Below are 19,737 nucleotides of genomic sequence, written 5' to 3' on the forward strand. Positions count from 1 at the left end.
GGTGTATTTAAAATACTATTATTTAATGAACCTCTGACGTCTTGCTTGTTTTCGAGCACTTCTTCTCAACAGGAGTTTGTTCTTTCACACGTTTGTAGCTACTGTCTGATGATTCCAGCCCAAAGCAGCCTTGGCATCTTGAGGCTGGTCCAGCCTCGCCCTTCTTTGATTCACTCCTGCAAGTCAATTGCTTTTTCAACTGCGACACACTGGAAAATCCTTCCTTTTTATATATATATTCAATGAAAAAACGTAGTTAAGGGGACGTTATGGTTAAGTTGCACTAATAAAAACCTATGAAATTCAATGAAAAAACATTGTTCCAGGGATGTTATGGTTACAGGTAAAACCGAAAAACCTCAGAAATTTGCCAGTTATGTAAGCTAAGCAACCATAACTCGCGCCACCACCGTGCACTGCTAAGACTAACACCCAGGACATCAAAGATGACATCACAAATGTCATTGATGACATCACTGATGACCTCACATATCTGGCTCACTTATCCCATCCCATCCTCATCCCTCCCACATCCCCAGAGATTGTTTATTGAGTTTGACAAGTGCAATGTTGCTTTTTTTTATGTTTTCACCGCGCTGTCCGCGGACCCCAAAAAAGTCAGCGAATCCAAGATGGCGGGCGTTTCGGGAAATCCGACACATTTTACGTTTTCTCACCACCCAATCAGCGGCCGCGTCCTGATGTCCGCGGACTACGCAAAACTCAGCAAATTTTTCTGACCTACCAGAGGCCAGTCCACGGACCGACCAGAGAAGTGAGTCCACGCAGCGGACCTAGATATCACTAATTTTGTTGCCTTACGTTTTGTTCATTTAAAAAAAAACTACTGGACAGATTTACACCAAATTAACAAAAGCACGCTTTCGGGACCAAGCCGCCGCTCCTGCCGGTGAAAACCCGTCCAGCAGTTTGGGCTGTATGCGTGATGGAAATCTTTTCTCCATTCAGTCTATGGGGAAAAAAGACATTTTGGGAACCCCCCTATAACTTTGCCCCCCCTTTGACCAAACCTCACCAAACTCTGCAAAAAAATTCAGAGTGGGCCATATACTTTTTTTTGCAAAGTTTGGTGAGGATTCGTCCAGGGAGAGCAAAGTTATAAGACACCCAAAAAGTGCTCTTCCTATGGGTTTAGCAACTTAACCATAACTACATGGCCGCTACCGCAGGCCATGTAATATATATATATATATATATATATATGTATATATATATATATATATATATATATATATTTTGGTACATGCCGCAATCTATTCACTACATAGCTAGCCTTAAGAATACTTTGTCTGTTTGTGTTTCTTTGCATCTGTATACATGTAAAATAACTTGATATCTTCATCATTTCTGTAACATAAACATCTTCATCTCGATTCCGAAATGTTACTTATTTTTGATACTTTGTCGATGCTTATAGAATATCTATGTTCTCTTGTCTCTCCATCTCTTCTGGGTGCATCAGTTCTGCTTTGTGTGATGTCATCAATCTGCTCTTTTGCTCATTTTTCACACTTCTTCTGGTATTGCATTCAAATGGTGTCTTACTGTCGTGTATGCAGGTATGGTTTTCTTAATGGGAACCTTGCTTGCAGGATTCTCCTTGGTATTGGTATTTTCACTGGTACTGCACATATTTCACAAACTGGTTCCCAACATGTAGGCAACATTGGAGCGATGCTTGAGGTGGGGTACTTGACTCCTTCTCTACACTCCCCAATCTGGGCGATTCATCGACCTCTCTCCCATCATCTTTCACATTTAGACATCCTTGTCTGAAGAAATGCTTCTTTGGGACCTATATTTCAATTACTCCTTTCAGGCATCCAGCTGATTTCACATGCTCATCCTTGTTCCAGGTCATAAGCATGCATTTTCCATTTGGACTGCAATAAATCAATTGCCCCACATACTTTTTGTGGTTCTTTGGGTACAGGAACTTTGTTCCCTCATGTGCATGGATGCTGGCTTTCACATAGTCTCTGATTTGTTCATCTGGTAGCTCTTTGGTTTTCTATCCTGATTCTACATCAATCATGATCTTCATCCTTGTGACTTTCTTTGCAGTCTTTTTGCATTGTGAGATAGCCAATCTAAATACACAGAGTCCAAGCATGATCATCACCAACAGGGCTCCAAGGAACTTGAACATATCCGCCCACCATTGTGGAACCAACAAAAAGAGTGATCCAAACCAACTGTCATCAGCAATATCTTCCACTTCATCTACCATTTCGACGTGTAGCGCCATCAGCATCTCTATGACCTTTGCCAAGATGCCATTCTCGTCATCATGAGAAGGTGTAAACGTGCAACATGATTCTCCAATTTTGGCAAAAACACCTCCATCCATAGCTGTGATTATGTCTATGATGTATCTGTTCTGAAGAGTCATCAGTCGTATGGCTCTCAGCTCTTCCTTGATCGCATTGAATCCCTTTATGGTAGTGTTGATTGTCTGCAACAACTCCCATCTGGTTACCTGTAAACATTTAGTATTTGCTGATGGCTTGATATTTGGCATAAAGATTATCGTGAATATTGATGGTGTCTGGCTGAACAATCTCTGCTCATATGGAATGGAATCAAAAGCCTCTATTGACTTGGCTGAGAAATAGTTCTCTCTCTTTATTCGATTTATCAGCTCTACAGATCTTTTCTTTCTTAGGTGAGCACCTGCTTTTGGAAATCTACCAATGTTTAAATCACTTTTAGGAATCACCAACGCTGGAACATGAACATTTACTATGGAACATCATCCTTCCCAATCTTTAGGCAGCTTCATGTATGCTCTGGATCCACAAGCCCAGTAGTGATCCATGATCACTGCTGTCCCAGTGTTCCTTCCTGGTACATCAAAGATTCAACCACAGTTCTGGTTCTCTCCAACTTTTCTTGTGCCATTGTTTCTGAAACACAGCTTTGCACTTTCCAAAGGCACTATCTGCAAAGGCCCTCCTTTATCTTTGACCCAAGTCAGCAGTTTAGCAAGCTTGGCCATAAAGGTTTGCATACATTCTGTAGTATGTCAATGGTTGGCTGATAGAAACCAATGACTACCCACGTTCTGCAGATGACCCCACCTTCTTTCCATCCATCTGGTGAAAGCACTGATCCCCAAATATGCATCTGACCTCTATTCTTCCAAACTTCTTCTGCAGATTTCTCTGGACTTTCAAGTCTTCTGTTTACTTTGCATCTGATCCCAGCTCCTTTCATTCCAGGCTGTTCTTATCTGATCACATGATTTTTGGTATGCTCTCTTAGCCTTCTCTTTGTGTCTTGGACATAATCATCTTCCTCTGGATCTGTCCATTCAGTTGCCCATTTGAGATAGGCTGTTCGGCCCATGAACTGACCTCTTGTCCGGCAGAGCGAAATGTGTAATAGGCAATGTGCTGTCTGGACATCTATTTCAATAGCTATGAAAATCTTAGATGTCCCCATACTATAAGGCAGGAGTGCACATACAAAGCATTCCCCCTTTGAGGTCCTCCTTACCACTTCTTACATATGCTGATACCATGTTATTTCCCAAATGTGCTGTACTATCCAGGTGTAAGAATTTGTCTACTCCTGACTGTTGAGCACGTAGATTAGCCGACAAATTCTTCTAATTAATGTGCCCCTTTGAGTGGACTGAAAGGAACACACAAAGGGATCTATTAGCAAGAAGATGGAACACCAGACGGTAAACGCAAGGTGAAGAAACAACAAGGAAAAGCAATGTCAGTGTATGTGATCAACACAAACAATGACTGTGGAGCAGTTAGAAGCAGAACCAACCTGGATAGCAGGTTCAAGTATCTGGCATGTGTTGTCTGATGACTTCAGGTCTTGGGATTGGAATGCCAGCCCTAGAATGAATGTGGTATGCTTAAACCTAGGACCAAGTTTACAAAAAGGAGCAGGTATGGTATGATATGATATGATATGGCATTTATAACGTGCCTGTACACAAGTATTTCAAAGTGCGACGAGGCAAGGGAGGGCGAACAGAGGGAAGACGGAGACAACGATCTTACTAGGCCAGGTGTCATTCAGATCACGCAAGTGCAGGGGAAGGGGTAAGGGCTACAGTGCAGGGGCAAGGGGGAGGAGACAGTGCAGTACAGGGAAAGTAGAATAAATAAAAACAATAAATAGAATATATAAGAAATAAGTAAAAGTACGGCCAGCTTGTGGCAAGTGCAAGGGTAGGTGCAGAGATCAGGTTTCAAGTGCTGGTAGGGGACTGTAGGGATACAGAAAAACAGTCCCCGATTGAGGGGTTTACCAGGTAGGCAGTGCAGGTGTGCAACTGGTGGGGGAGGGGGCCTGGACCCAAGATCAGAGGGTGGCTATGTAACCTGTGCAGGTACGTGCAGTTTCAGCCAGAAGTTCAGCAGGAGAGGGGAGGTGATAAAGCAGAAGCAAAGAGGAAGGTTTTGAGGTGCTTCCGGAACCGGAGATGGCTCTCCTCAACATTCAAGGAGGCAGGGAGGCTATTCCAAAGGGAGGCCCCAGCCAAAGAAAGAGCTCTACCACCAACTCGTTGCTTTGAGAAATGACTGACCCTGAGGGAGTTGGAGGCAGGTGAGTGAAGAACTCGAGAAGGAAGATATTTAGGAAGAGAGAGTTGAAGGTATTGTGGCCCCAGGACCCAGAAGGCCTTGTGGACAATGCAGAGGGTTTTGAATTTAATCATCAAAGCCTTTGGGAGCCAGTGCAGGGATTTCAGTCCTGGAGAGATACGATCCCTGGGCTTGAGGCCAAGGACAAGTCTCACGGTCCTGTTCTGGATGAGTTGCAGAGGGCGGAGAGAAGAAGCAGGCAAATTTAGGAAGAGGCTGTTGCAATAGTCCAGCCTAGAGAGAACCAGAGCTCTGGACACAGTGAGCTTCTGGGGGAAGGAAAGGAAAGGAAGAATACCTCGGAAGAGGTGCAGCTGGTAGTGTGACTTCTTAGAGACGTCGGAGATGTGAGGAGAGAAGGAGAGTGTAGAGTCGAAGATGACCCCAATGTTTTTAGCCTTGCAGGTGGGAGCAGGAAGAGGGTCAAGAGAGGCCGGCCAGAGAGTGACAGGAAAAGAGGGAGTGGGTGTGCCAATTAGGAGAATCTCAGTCTTACTGGCATTAAGGCAGAGGTCATTGGTGGCACACCACTCCTGGATAGCAGACAGACAATCAGAGATGAGAGAGGGGAAGAGGTGGCTGAAGGTAGCCTGAAATGAGCTGAGTGTCATCCCCATAGCACTGAAAGTTGGGGCAGAGAGCGGCAATACTGTGGGAAAGAAGTGCCAGGTATTGGGTGAACAGCCAGAGAGAGAGTTTAGACCCCTGGGGTACACCACAGGTAGAGATAAAGATAGAGGAGGGGAAGGACCCAAGTTGGACCTTGGAGGGTCAATCAGAGAGGAAAGAAGTCAACCACGCCAGGGCCTGACCGGTGATTCCTAGGTTATCACAGAGACGGTTAAGCAGGATGGCATGGTTGACCGTGTCAAAGGCAGAAGAGAGATCAAGTAAGATGAGGACACAGGAGGTGTTGGAATCAAGGTTGGAGAGCAGGTCTTCACGGATGTTCAGGAGAGAAGTTCATGAAGACAACCAACAGATTCAGTGTGAAGATTAAGCTGGGAGATGGCCAGCTTTTTCAGGAGTTTGCCCAGGAAAGGAGTGATGGAGATTGGGCGATAGTTAGCCGGGCAGGATGGGTCGGCAGAGGTTTTCTTAAGAAGAGGGTGCACAAGGGAGTGCTTCAGGGGGGATGGGAAGACTCCAGCGGTGAAGGAATGGTTGCAGAAGTCAGCCAAAGCAAGAGCCAGGGAGCCAATGTGGTCCTTTATGGTTTTGGAGGAATAGGGATGAACTTTCATAGATCGGACTTGCCTAGAAACCTCATCTGGGGTGAACAGGGGAAAGGCAGAGAAGGAGGGAGGAGAGGTGGCTGAAGTAGGCCAGGGGAAGAGCAGGGAGTAGAGGGAGGAGGGGAAGAGGAAGGGAGAGAAAACAGGATGTCCTGAGTTTTAGAGATTAAATGAGAAGCCAGAGCCGTGCAGAGGGTCTGGGATGGGACAGGAGAGGTAGAGACTGCAGCAGGATTGGCCAGTTCCTTGCAGATTTTAAAGAGTTTGGCCGAGTTGTTAGAGGCAGCAGAGACTTGAGCTTGGTTGTGAGCTCTCTTCTTGGTACAGACAGAGAGCCGGTATTGCCTTTGGAGTAGGCGGCAAGCCAGTTTGTCAGAGGATGTACCAGAAGCACGCAATTCCTCTCAACCACCCTGCACTTGCGTTTGAGGGTGACGAAGTCTGAGTCGTACTAGGAGTTGCACTTGGCTTTGGCCTTCAAGCAGATCCTCATAACAGGGGCTAGAACATCCAGAGTATCAGATATTGCATAGTGGAGCATGGAGAGGGCTGTATCAGGGTGTGAATCAGCCAAAGGTGGAGGGGGGTGAGAAAGTGGCAGCGAAAACCTCAACTAACACACGCTTCATGGGTCGGATAACCGAGAAGGTGGGTGACAGTGCTGGAGTTAGCTTGGCCTGCAGGATAGAGAGGGTGAGCTGGGAGGAAAGGAGAAAGTGATTTCCCCAGGGGAGAGGAGTGGAGAGAGGGATAGAAAGGGGAAGGTCTGAAGACATCAGAACATCTAGGGTGTTCCCTGCAGAGTGAGTTGGGCCAGAGGGGGGAATAGAGAGTGAGAGAGAGTTGCAGAGGTCACAAAAGAGTCCAGAGGACGGGCAGGAGGCATCCAGGTGGATGTTAAAGTCCCCAAGAAGGAGGTGAGTGGTTGAGACCAGGAGGGAAGAGGAGAGGTCCACCCATTCAGAGACGAAGGGGGAGATCTGACCAGGTGGCCGATAGATAGTGGCCATAGTAAGGGAATGGCTAGGAGAGAGAGAGAGCCTGCAGATGAGGCATTCGAAAGAGGAGTAGGCCTGCGTAAGAATGACAGAGGCAGGAATCCACTCGGGGAAGATCAGGGCTACACCCCCTCCAGAACGGTTGGACCTGGGTGTGGAGAGGATCTTGTAACCATCAGGGAGGAGAGTGTCAAAACTTGTGACAGAGTTGCCCGTGAACCATGTCTCAGTGAGACCGAGGACATCGAGGTCAAGTTCCTCCAGGAGGCGGCAGATGTCAGAGGAGGAGTTTTTGACAGCTGAGCGAGGGTTAAGAGTGGCAATATAGAAACGGTTGCCGTCCTTGAAAGACTTCCGGCTCGACCTGGGGGAAGGTGAAGGGGCAAGACGGTCAGCGGACAGGACAAAGAACCTCGTGGCATGGCCATTTTGGGAGCCAGGCCACTTATTCGTGCCAAACGCGGTAAGCGAGGATACATGGCAAAAAAGGGTTCAAAACACAAGAGAAACAATAGCTGTCACCAGTCCCGTCCGTGACACACTTGCACAGTTCATAATAAGTCCAGCCAGAGTTTCTAGGGCCTTTGGAATGACTAGAGACCCAAGAGCGCAGTAATGTAAGTTACGGTGCACTCTTGTTTAATGTTGCACAAAAGCTGCAACATGAGGAAAGGACTAAGGGAAACGAAGCCTCCCAGTACTGACTGTCTTAAGGGCATGTCAGTTTCCCCATAAGAATTGAGCGAAAGCCCAGAGGAGTGCGGCGGAAGGCTGCGCTTCTCTGGCAAAGTGTAGATCAGGGTGTAAAACAATAGCAAAAAGTTTGGGGGTTGCCACATGGAGGGAAAATTGCATACAATTATGAAATCTTTCCTAACACTCGCCCCTCCCAGACTAAGGACAGGGGGAACTAATCCACCCCTGGATGAGTTTCTTGTTCAGGTCGGTTAAACATTCTGGACAACCCATCAGCATTGCTATGTTGGACACCTGGCCTATGCTCAATAGTGAAGTCGAAGTCTTGTAGACTTATGGAGCACCTAAGCAACTTTGGATTCTCTCCCTTCATGTTCATCAGCCACTTTAAGGGCTTATTGTCAGTTTGCACAGTGAAGTGGCTCCCATAGAGGTAGGGCTTCAGCTTCTGTAGGGCCCACACAACAGAGAAACATTCTTTCTCTACTGTGGACCATCTGATCTCTCTGTCCTTAAGATGGCGACTAATGAAGCCAATCGGGTGTTCCTTACCCTTCTCATCTACTTGTGATAGTACAGCTCCTATCCCAGTGTCAGAGGCATCTGTGTGCACAATAAAAGGTCTTTGGTAATCAGGGGCCCTGAGGACAGGGGCCTGGCACAAAGAGTCTTTTAAGCCGGAACAAAGAGTGTGGAGTCACGATCAGAGTACCTGTGCGCTAATTATCACTACTAAGTTAATACGATATATCATCAAAAACAGGAAGGAAGAAGTGTTAGCAGCAATCCAATTCCCACCAACCAATCCACACAGGCCGGTAATAAATTAACAGTTATATGAGTCTTTTAAGCCATTGAAGGCCTTCTCACACTCTTCAGTCCAAGTTACCTTCTTGGGTTTCTTCGGAGTGGTGAGAGCAGTCAGAGGGGAGCTATGGTGCTATAGTCTGCCATGAAATTTCTGTAATTCCCTGTGAGTCCTAAGAAGGCTCTCACTTGGGTCTGTGTAGTGGGGGAAGGCCAGTCTTGTACTGCTTGTACTTTACTGGGTAGCGGCTGTATCCTCCCTCCACCTACTTCATGTCCAAGGTAAACCACTGAGCCTTGTCCAATCTGGCATTTACTAGCCTTTATGGTCAAGTGGGCTTTCTGAAGAGCCTGTAACACAATCCCAAGGTGTTTCACATGGTCTTCCCAGGTGGCACTGAAAACTGCTATATCATCCAGATATGCAAGACAGAATTCATCCAACCCATTCAACACATGATTCACAAGCCTCTGGAAAGTGGCAGGTGCATTCTTCAACCCAAAATGCATTTCCCTGAACTGGCAAAGACCTTCTGGAGTTGAGAACGCTGTCTTCTCCTTGGCATGTTCTGTGAGGGCTATCTGCCAGTAGCCTGCAGTGAGGTCAAACGTGCTGAGGTACTTGGAGGCACCCAAGGTATCCACCAGCTCATCTGGTCAAGGCAAGGGGTGGGCATCTGTCTTGGTGACAGCATTCAGAGCCCTGTAATCCATGTAGACCCTCAATTCAGAAGTACCTGCTTTTGGAACCAAAACCACAGGGCTGGACCAAGGACTATTATAGGGCTCAATCACACCAAGATCTAACATTTTGTTGACCTCCGTCTAAATGTAAGACTGTACTTTGTCTGACATCCTGTATCCCCTACGTTTGGTAGGTACACCGTCTCCTGTTTCTATGTTATGTTTTCACCAAGGTGTCAAACCAGGGGACTGTGAAAACAGGGGGGAAAATTGCCTAAGCAAATTTTTCGCCTCAGCCTGCTGATCAGAAGTCAGGTGAGGGGCCACACGGACACCCTCAAAGGAGCTATCTGAAGGACTGCTTTGAAACAGGTCAGGCAGAGGTTCAGACTCCTCTTCCTCAACATCTGAAGCCAATAGCAGTGCTGCGATTTCAACTCTTGGGATGAAAGCCTTCAGCCTATTTACGTGGAGCACTTTTGGAGCCTGTCCAGGCCTTCCAACGTCCACTAAATAGTTGACCTCACCCAGGGGCTCCACCACTGTGTAAGGGCCTGAACATTTATCCTGTAAAGCTCTAGGCCTTATGGAATTCATGATCAGGACTTGCTGACCAGTGTGTGAAGTTGATGTGGGAAGCTTTCTGGTCATACCAATGTTTCACCAGGGCTTGTCCTGCCTTCAACTTATCACTAGCCAGACGCATCAGGAGTACCATCCTTTTTCTGAGCCCTAACACATAGTCTACTTTGTTGGTAGTAATAGGGGGAGTGGGCATCTCCCATCCCTCCTTGACTATGGCTAAGGGTCCCCGCACAGGGTGACCAAACAGAAGTTCGAAGGGGCTGAAGCCAACACCCTCCTGTGGTACCTCTCGGTAGGCAAACAGTAAGCATGGTAAAAGAAGATCCCATTTTCTCCTCTGGGGTTCTTCCAGAGCCCCAATCATACTTTTTAACGTTCTGTTAAACCGTTCCACCAAACCATTGGTCTGGGGGTGGTAGGCAGAGGAGAACTTGCAGGTGACCCCACATTCTTACCACATAGCCTGCATATACTTCGACATAAAGTTGCTGTCTCTGTCAGACACAACTTCTTTAGGCAAGCCAACCCTAGTAAAGATGCCTAATAAAGCTTTTGCGACTGACTTGGCAGTCACAGTCTTCAATGGGATGGCCTCAGGATATCTGGTGGCATGGTTGATCAATACCAGGATAAACCTATTGCTTGAGGATGTTTGGGGGCCAAGGGGACCAACAATGTCGATCCCTACCCTCTCGAATGGAACTCCCACAACTGGGAGTGGTACCAATGGAGCTTGGATTGTTGAACCCCTCTTACCAGATAATTGGCAGGAGGCACAACTCCTGCAGTGACTTTCTACTTGCACCCCCATCTTGGGCCAGTAGAAGTGCATGGATAACCTTTGCTTGGTCCTCTTAATACCAAGGTGACAAGCACTTCATGCACCAGCTGCAGGAGGAAGGGTCTTACAGCAAGGAGAACCACCAACCTCCTATGGTCTCCTTCTATAGACTCTGTGGGCTCACTATACAGGAGTCCACCTTCCCAATAAATCCGATGCTTCCCAGGAGGTTCACCCTCAAGCTGGGAGCAGGCCTGTCTCCTTAGGCCTTCCAGAGATGGGCACTCACGTTGGCCTGTACTGAATTGTTCCCTGTCAGGACCACCATCTACTAACAAATCATTTAGTTCAGGATGGTCATTGGGGTCAAACACTTCAGGCATCACCACCTCCTCGTCAGGTCCGGGTGATTGACCAACTACCTCCACCGCAGTGGTAGGCGAGTTAGGGGGAATATTTTCTTTCCCTCTTTTTGGTTTGTTGACTCCTTTAGCCTTGGGTTTCCCCGTTGGCTGAGGCAGAGCATTGGTCTTGGCCAGTGCTGCCCTCGTTTGAGACCTTGTGCAGGGTCTGTCAGCAGTATCTCCCACAAGCCCTAAAGCTCTGAGATCATTGCCCAACAAGACCTTTCCTGGGACACTCCTCTGAATGCTCACTGGAATCCTGACTGCTGTACCATTGATAGTAAGATTTACAGGTATTACTGGGAACATGAGAGGTGGGCCGTCAGCCAACTTAGTGGGCATCAGAGTAGCTCTGGCAACGACCTCTGAGTCTACCAAGGTAGAATCCACTACAGTTCGACTGCACCCACTATCCCTAAGAGCTGGAGTATCTACTCCATTGATCAGCACACTGTCTTTAAAGTAGTGCTTGGTGTTATCTGGAATCCTAGCATAAGCCTCCGCGACTTTAGGCTCCCAGGAACCCAGGGAAACTAAAACTACCTCAGCTTCTATCCCACTGGGGAAGGAGTCGAAGGAGAAGGATGCTCCGGGAATCTATTATTCCTCGTAGGAGGAGAAGGCCAGATTAGCAGAGTGGACCCCCAAGGTTTTGACCTTACATCTGGGATCCCCCTTCACGTGGTCAGTTGCTCCACAAGCAAAACAAGATCCATTGGCTCTGTTTACATATGGAGGCTTATTATAACCAGAGTTCTGTTTTGGAGGCTGACCTCCACTTACCCTTATTTGTCTTTTTGTGGCCCTTTTGGGAAGAAGATTTATCTGTTTCCCAACCCTCCTTATCTTTGGACTTTTTCCCTTCCTTCTGCTTACCAGGATGAGTCTTGTCCTTATGGGACACTCGATGTGACACCCATAAATCTGCTGCAATGGCAAGCTTCTTAGGATCTATCTCCTTTGAATCTGCCAAATGCTGCTTAAGCTCAGGGGAAGAAGATGCAAAAATGTGTTCCAGCATGACAAGACTTATCATATCTTCAAAGGTAGAAACTTTATAACCTTCGACCCAGTCAGTCAAGTTTTTTAAGGATTCAGTTACATAAGATACCCAAGTACCACCTTCTTTTTTCTTATACTCTCTGAATCTTTTTAAGTATTGGGCAGGAGTCTTTCCAAACTTTAAAATGAGAGTCCGCTTCAACATTGCAAAATCTGCTCTCTCAGCTTTCGACATTTCCATAATGGCACTGCAGCCAGAATGGGGCAGTCTGCTAAGTAACCAGGCAATTTTATCAGCATTGTCAACTTGTTGAACTTCACATGCATACTCAAATGTATTCAGCCAGTCCATAATGTCATTCTTTTCCTCATACACACTGAGCAGATCTTTTGGAAACCGTGGATGAGAGTAGGCCCCAGACCCATGTCCAGGACCCTTGGATCCATTGGCAACTTGAAGCTTGGCCAGTTCCAACTGGTGATCCCTGTCTCTCTGTTTTTCTGCCTGTACGATTTTTAGTTTGGCCATATTGAAATCAAGCTCCTTCTGCCTAAACAGCAGCTCTTGCTCTCTGAATTCAAGTATGGCCTCCCCATTAGCACTGGCAGAGGAAACATTGGACATTTCATCCTGCCTGTCCTCATGGTCGCTGTGGACCAGTGCAGGCGCAGAACTGTCAGTTCTACCAGTGAGAGCAGCCCCACCTCCTTCTGCACTGTCCTCTGAAGCTATAGCGCTAAACTGAGCTTCTTGCCACGCCATGATTCTTTGGATCATTTCCATTTTGGTGCCTTGAGAGGAGACACCTCTTTCAGCACACATCTTTTTCAATGTTTCGGATTTAGAAGCATTTAAAGTTAAAAAGGTACTTGTTTCCATACTGTTAGATAGGACTATGGCCTTTCAAAAGTTATACTACGACAATTCACTATGTGTCCTGGTAGGAATAACTTGAAATGCCTTTGCTCGTGCGCAACACTGGATACGTTCAGTCGTATCCCACCGCTGTACACCAATTTGTTAAGATGGATTTCTGAACTCTGACCTGGAGGGGCAGAGGTTCAGAAGGCCAGCCTAGCTTCTTGGAACAGGGTAATCTCTGGACAAGCCAGACCAATCAGGGTAGCGATGGCGGCGGTCAAGACTAAGTCTCAAGAGGGGTGAGGGTGACGGAAAGACCTCAATGAGCACACAAAGCAAGGACACTTACAAATTACTCCAGATAGGTGTTATATTAAAAATATAGCCACATTTATTACAAGGTTTTTGTAAAATCAACCATAGCAAAGAATCACAATAATACTAAAGTAAACCAACACATCACAATCAATACAATATATATACAAGACCGAGGGGTCTAAGGAGTTAAGAGCACGTAATATGTAGACAACCTAGATGGGGAGGAAAACAGGCAGTGCAAGTAATCATTAGACCCAGTTTGACATCTGAAATACACCTAATTAGGAGGCAGTCCGAGCCCTACGAAGAGAGGAGCCTTATGCTCAAAAGTACCTGCACGCGCTGGTGCCAATGGACAAAAGAGGGCCTCTTCAAGGATATCAGGCAGTTCAGGAAGGTGAATGAAGCGATGCAGAACAAGTCCCCACTACTCAAGCAAGGCCTCCACTTGTGGGCAGAGGCAGGGTGAGAGTTCGGGATAGAGTCGCTATTTTGCAACAGCGGTAGAAAAGAAACGGGCTCCTGCGCGAGGGGCCACCGGTTGGGGTATGGACTACTCACCGGTCCCCGACGCAGGCAGACCCAGACTTCTCCAGTTCAGTTCACGTTGCTGGCAGGTTCAACTGCGATGATCAGGACGTCTTGACACCGTGTAGATTCTGCATAGCAGGATGCAGGGTCGAGGGTGTCCCAAATGCAGCGGACGTGCACAGGTTGTTACCACAGCAGGGCAACACGGCAACCGCGTTTACTCTGGTCCGGGCGCAGTCGTCTCACTTCTGACCTGGGAATGCGAAGTGTATGAAATTCGGTGTAAGGGTGCTGTGGATGCAGAGCAAGCAGTAACCAAGTTTCGAGGGCTTCCCCGTTACGGCGACTGTGACAGAGCAAAGCGTCCTGCATAAGCTGGTCAGCCCACTGGTTGGTCCAGGGACACTTCCGAAGAGGCTTACTTGCAGGGTTTGATGAAGGTGCCGGGAATAGTTGATCCCACTATTCCAATGGGTCGAAACGCCTTTGCAGACCTTCTAGGACGATCAGATGCAGAGGGGTCTCGCAGGACGACAGCAGTTCAGGGTGCCAAACCTTCAGCGGGTCACCAGCGGTTCCTCGACTCAGCTTCTTGTTGAAGGATACTTGGCTCCTTATCCCTTGTTTGGTGTGAACTCAGGAGATCGACCTGGTAGTGGTGCTTTCAGCCTCCTCTTATCCAAAGTTCCCTTCGCGCCAAAACGGAGAGGGCCCAATGGGAGATCTGCTCACAAACACTCACACCATGCGTGGACCTATCACGGACCACCGTGGTCCCAGGCATTCCGGACACTCTAGACTCTCTGGCACCCAGGATGTGTACTGGGAACAGACATCCCAGCCCACATCCTGGAGGCACACACAAGGCATGTAGAAGCCCGCAAAAGCGTTGTGTTTCGCGGGAAAGTGCATGACCAAATAAGGACTGCCCCGGGTCGGCTCGACCTTGGGGAAGGTGAAGGGGCAAGACGGTCAGCAGACAGGACAAAGAACCTCGTGGCATGGCCATTTTGGGAGCGAGGCCACCTATTCATGCCAAATGTGGTAAGCGCGGATACATGGCATAAAAGGGTTCAAAACACAAGAGAAACAATAGCTGCCACCAGTCCTGTCCGTGACACACTTGCACAGTTCATAATAAGTCCAGCCAGAGTTTCTAGGGCCTTTGGAATGACTAGAGACCCAAGAGCATGCTAATGTAAGTTACGGTGCACTCTTGTTTCATGTTGCACAAAAGCTGCAACATGAGGAAAGGACTAAGGGAAACGAAGTCTCCCAGTACTAACTGTCTTACGGGCATGTCAGTTTCCCCATAAGAATTGAGCGAAAGCCCAAAGGAGTGCGGCGGAAGGCTGCGCTTCTCTGGCAAAGTCTAGATCAGGGTGTAAAACAACAGCAAAAAGTTTGCGGGTTGCCACGTGGGGGGAAGATTACATACAATTATGAAATTTTTCCTAACAGCATCTATCAAAGAGGATGTAAGAGACACTACTAAACACAGTTTACCGTGGGTCTTGGGTGGGAGCAAGGTTGTAGTCCAATGTTCTTTCTTCCTTGGTATTCAAATAATTCAGAGGAGGAGGAAAACCTAAACCGCCGGAACGAGGACACCTAGGACTAAGGTGACACCAGCCTCTAGTTCCCCGTGGGCCACAGGAACCCGACGGCACATGGACGGCTAGAGTGCTCCAGGCAGACACACAATAGGAAGTCTCTAGTCTGTGCGTGAGATATTCAGAACTGCAAGGTAGAAATTCATGGATGAAGAAACGTGGTCAGTAACGGACGGGCAGAAACTATGCAAAACGTGAGGCGTAGGCAATCCGTGGAACAGCGGTCATACACAGAAGTAGACAAAATACCAATGCTGGAATTGTGAGGCAAAGAGTTAGTCGGGAATAGGTTGGCAACGTAGTAATCAGGAAGCCAAAGGGGTCAGACAAGGACAATCCGGGGCCAAGGCAAGGTTCGAATAAATGCACAAAGATCCAAATGAATGCAAGGGTAGGCTGCCGTGATACGAATCAGAAGCACTGCGGCAGGAACGGAAAGGGTTTAAATGACATGAATCATGTGATCTTGCCGCTGTGCACCAAGTGACGTGATGCGTGGAGAGGACGCCAGCATCTCCAGGGCAACCTCCAACACTCTGTCATTCGGGATCGACCCGATGTGGGGCACCTGAAAGATGCTGTATGGAGCGCAACAAAGGACTGTTGTGCATAGTGGCAGAGCGTAGGTTGCCAATAACCCTTGCTGTATCAAATAAAGTCTTAATGCCATGCTGATCACCATGTTTCATAACAGTATCGTCCCCGTAGAGAAACCCCCCCTCTCTGGGAAGACGAGAACTGGGACAATAGTCTTGGAGCATGAAGGTTCCCTGTGGGTTCCCAAGTCCGATATTACGGACCATAGCCCTTCCAGTCCACAATGTGCAGGCACACCCCCCTACTGACCTTGGTGCCGAGTATCCGATTGACCTCATACTCGTCTGAGCCCAGTACAGTGACAGCCACGTAGAAGAGAGGAAGGGTTTCACCAGGGAAACATGGAAAACGGGGTGGACCTTCCAACGGACCAGGAGGTCCAGAAAAACTACCACAGGGTTGATTAGTTTCGTAATCGGATATGGACCGACAAAACGAGGCAATAGGGACATTTGCCCAGGCATTCGCAAATGTTTAGTTGACAACCACCTACTAAAAGCCTCCTTCAGGGTGAAAAAAGCCTGTTGTGCCACTGTGTTCCAAACAAAAACGGATTTACTGCTAGTTAAAGCAGTTAACAGGGTGTCAGGTGTATTGACCCATGTTCGAGTTATTATGCTGCAACATTTGGGGCTGTGGGCTTAGAAAATCTAAGATGGCCGAAAAGCCCACATTGGCGCCAGAACCCAGGAAAACCACGCAGTTTTGCGCACACTAAAATGGTCGCCTGACCTGCCACCCATCAGTGCAAGCATGATGGGCCAGAAGCGCCATGAGTGAAACGTGGTGCCAAAGGAAAAACAGCAGTGCCTGTTAGCTCAAAAAGCGCTTTGAAATCACCTTTGTTTCTCTGAATGCAAGCTCAAAATGCATATTTCAAACATTGCAAGATAGTTAATACAGGAGACCATTGCCAGACCCTATCCTTTGGCTGCACACAGAGCGAAATCAGTGCAAAGGAATATGGTGCTGTTCAAAATCCATTTTAATTAATGTCAGAAATTGCTAAAATCATGGGCACAAAATTATTCTACTGCAAAATCCACATCAATACAATGTTAGCAAGGATCACATGCCATCAAGTAAAATCCCCTTCTTTGGGAATGCATTAGACAGCTGCCAAAAAAATGGGTGCAGTACCGGCGCTTGACACTAACCGGCGCTAGCGATCTAAACTCTGACAGGAGACCGGTATTTCAGGAGCTGAAAAGGAACCTAAGCCAGCTGGGACTTCAAAGCCTTGCTGGTTAATGAGAATTCTTAACACCTACTGTTCCCGGGCCCTATACTAGAAGGCAGTCTGTTTTAATTATAAGTTCAAGAGGCCTTCTGTCCATGGGAAGCCTTCACACCTCAGAACTCCACACAAGAAGGCAGGAAATCACAGGTTTCTGTTAACCAAATGCAGAGTGGCACCCTGGACTGATGCCCTGCTAGCAGGAAAAACCAGACAAAGGATGAGGATGCCTTCAGCTGAATGGGATATGCTGATATGAGGTGTAATTGTCAGCAGTTGCTCTGGGGAAGGCAAGACACATGATCTCTGAGTCAAGCCAAGTTCCCGGGGGCGGGGGCAAACAAATGGGTGTACTGAATTGAGAGCAAATGTATGTTTTATTAAATTGTTTATAAAATATTGTATTAAGCTGACAGAAATGTACAATTTGGGGATTCTTAATATGAGAAATTTACCCACAATTTGAGACTAAGCTCAACCTGTCTTAATTCTGTAATGTATATGTAATGTATATATGTATTATGAACCACGTGTGTATCTGGGAAACCTGTTTGTTATGAAAAATTAATTTTCTAAGTAAAAGCAAAGGGGCGTTTCTTCAATAGATTCTAAAAGGGTAGCATCACTCTGACTCACAACTCAGTTATCCAGTTAAAGGACAGAAAATCCTCTAGCCTATCAGGATCCTTAGAGGGTTGGGCATAGAAAGTTAGCCTTCCCACCCATTTTCAAAAGACATAAAAAGAGCCACTGAGACCTAGGTAGGGACTGCTCTTTCCACTTTCATGCGAAGCACTTTGCTGGACCAGACAATATCCAGAAGGACCGTAGACTCCACATAGATTCCAGAACTTGAAGCAGAGAGGCCTGAACCAAAAGCTGAATCCTTCTCAGCAGGCCTCAGAATCCAGCCACCTAACCAAACTATTCAACAGCCAGGCGAGCTGTTTGATTCTGGCCAGAACCAGACCCAGAAAGCAGAGCTGTATCCAGAACCGCAGACCAGACCAGACCAGACCAGACCGCTGTGCAGTGCCAAGAACTTTTGCCAGAACCAGAGATCCAGACCAGCAGAGCAGAGCTGACCCAGATAGCTGTGACTTCAGAACCACCCGCTAAAAGTCCAGTCTAAACCTGTTGCCCAGATCTTGACGGCCTATTTCAAATTTATAGTGTGAGTATCCAGCCAGAACTGTGCAGAACCAATCTCTTAGTCTAAAATAATCTCATCCCATCCATTTCAACCTATTTAGAACTGCATAGAAATCGTGTGTCCATTCTGTGATTTCAAACCTGTGAAAGTGTCATTTGTCATTTGAATCTTACTTTATTTCTGAGAATCTACATCCACTAAATCGTCCGTATCTTTTGAACCGCATGTCCTAGAAGCGAGATTTAACTTTCATTTTAAAGCTTAGTTCCTACGCTTTCCAAAAAGCCCAAAACCGACTAGTCCTTATAGTTTTTCCATAATCGCGATCGACACACTCGGAAAAAGTACCGCGAATTGCAATTTGACTCAATTTCTCCACCTGTCAAAAATAGCTGTCCTTTTGCCTGATTATGTAAGTCCCCATTACAAGGGAAACCAACCCATCCTAGGTTTTGTGTGGACTCCAACCGGCCCAAGGGGGGGGGATCTAGCCATGCACCTAACCCAGGGAACTCCCCTCCTAACTTCCCACAGGAGGGCAGAAATTCCCCAAATACTGGGCAGAACCTTTTTTCCCAGGTATCCACCCAATTTCCAACCCCAAAATCATCCATCCTTCTTTCCCCAATTCCCTGAGCCCAGACCACTTAATCTGGGAGAGGGGAGGCCAAGGGTGGAGGGGTACCCAAATCTTCCCAACCCGGGGTACTACCCGAGAAAGGAAAGCTACCCTTCCAGGGATCAGCCCAGGGGAGAAAACCGAACCCCGTATCAGCCTGAGCGGGTTTCACAGTTAGAGTGCCATGTCCAAAATATGGCTTGGGATCTGGGTCACATGCTGAGGGCTCAACAGAACCCTCAGATGAGCATGTCAGCGCAGAATGCCCCAAACTCTGGGCCTGGTGGTCCAGAACAATGACGGGGCAGCAACCCGATAACCCACCGGTTCCCAGGGAGGAGGCACAAGGGGAAGGGGGGTGTAAAGCCTTGGAGGAAGCTTCCTTCCCCACTTGTAAACAGCCCCTGGAAACCCAGGAACCGGAAACAAAATCTCCTACCCCTGAAAGCCTGCCACCCAAGGAGCAGAGAGGAGGTAGGAGAAACAAAGTACCCAAACAGACCCATTTTGTGGAGGAGGTACAGATCTTCCAATTTGAGGGAGAGGGATCCTCAGAGTATCCTGGGAAAAGGATATTTTCCTTCAGAGATGGGGGAACTCCTCCCAAAGAAAAATGGGTCCCAAGGGATCCAAATCCAGACTGGGTAGATGTGGGGACTGAGCTAGCGCCACCCATCATCTCATCCCAGAACCAACAGCTTCAAAATCCCCTGGTTCAAACCCATTCTGGTGACTGCCTCCAAAAAGCGGGGGCGGCCCAGAACCAGAACTAGGGGAACCCACAACGGCTCTGATTTCCAGTTGCCAACTTTTTCTTGCAGATTCCCATGACTCTCCACAGAATTCTGCCCAAATCTCTTCTCTCGCAATGTCCAAAACTAGAAAATTGGCCCACAAGTGGTCCAAAAATGTGCATTATCTGTGCCCCCTTGAGGAGAAGGAGGGAAGATACTATGCCCCGGTACAAGTACATGGGCAGGGTAC

This window comes from Ambystoma mexicanum, chromosome 3p (assembly GCF_040938575.1).
Source record: "Ambystoma mexicanum isolate Mex_15411 chromosome 3p, UKY_AmexF1_1, whole genome shotgun sequence".
Lineage (NCBI taxonomy): Eukaryota > Metazoa > Chordata > Amphibia > Caudata > Ambystomatidae > Ambystoma > Ambystoma mexicanum.